This window comes from Aplysia californica, unplaced genomic scaffold (genome assembly GCF_000002075.1).
Source record: "Aplysia californica isolate F4 #8 unplaced genomic scaffold, AplCal3.0 scaffold00062, whole genome shotgun sequence".
NCBI lineage: Eukaryota > Metazoa > Mollusca > Gastropoda > Aplysiida > Aplysiidae > Aplysia > Aplysia californica.
In genome coordinates, this window is record NW_004797332.1 from 770,135 (window position 1) to 771,565 (window position 1,431).

The following is a 1,431-nucleotide window of genomic DNA, read 5'->3' on the forward strand; positions in this document are numbered from 1 at the left end:
ACACACACACACACAAACACACACACACACCCACACACACACACACACACACACACCCATACACACACACGCGGGCGCGCGCGCACGCGCACACACACATTCATTCATTCACTCATATCCTTCACTCTTTTGCCTGCCTATCATTTTCCCAGAATGCAAAAATGGGTTGAAGATAATTATGAGATACCGTAGCAATTTTCCGTGCTATCTTAGTTTTATTAGTGGGTCGCTGACCTGGGGAAAGCAGCATACATTTTTGGGTGTTTTTTTATGTTTTACATGTCCATGTGGACTGTCTGAAAACTTGATCAATTCATGTACGCGCCCAGATCAGATCATGGTGACTCTATATGGCGACGCATGTATTTCTGTAGCAAAAAAACAAAACAAAATAAAAACAACACCCACCCCCCTCCAAAAAAAGAACACCTGGAAAAAAAAAAAGAAAAAAGAATCACCCCCCCTCCCCCGCCAAAAAAGCAACATCAACAACGCCAATAGCAATCCCCGCTCCTCCTAAAAAATGAAAAGTAAATGTCTGAAAAAGTCAGCGTGAATGTATTTTGCGTTTGTATGTTTGCAGGACAATAAAAAGGGAGTAATTATAGGGAAAGGTGGGGGGGGGGGCGTCAGAGGCATAGTGCAGCTTTAACGTGCATTGGGATTCCGATAGTCGCTTGGCACTGTCTTCCGAGTTACAATATACGCGCCCATAAAAGATGGTCGCCCTCCCATATCAGAAGAACGAGTTGCCCTTTCCCCCGCTCGCCCTGATCGTTTGGCGACCACAGCACGTTGTGCCGCTTTGAATAATGTATCGGCGACTGTCGACTTCCGACTTCCGATGTCTTCCGCCGCGTTAGATTCTGCAGTTAGTATTATCCAACCCCTATGAATGGGGTCTGGGTTTGCTGCGTGGTGTTTCGATGCGAGCTCGTTTTTGTTGATTAAGCCATTAAAGCCCCCGCGCCACTCTATGACTATTAGTGAGTGGTTGGCGGGCGCGCTGGTGTATACGGTTTGCTCCTTGCACTTCTTTCCTTTCAAAAATGTATCTTCCATATTATATCTCCTTCTTCTTTTCTTCGAACATATTACTCTTTAGTAGCACGTAATCTTGGTGGGAAGTTGGCAGGTGCTCTTGTGTGGTTTGCTCATTGTTTCCTTTTCAAGCATCTGTCTGTCGTCCGTATCTCTACTCAGTTACTCTTTTTAATGTTACTCTTTGGTTACACCTCTTATTTTCGGCACAATATGACCTAGTTGGTGGATGGATGCGGGTGCTATAGACTGGTTTGCTCCTTTTGTCCTTTCGTACATCTATGGTCCGTATCTCTACTACTTCTTAATGCACATTAAGCTTCGGCTCTTATGCGACCTTGCCCTGTGTTGCAAACGTCGCAAAACTCTTACTCTCTCTCTCTCTCTCTC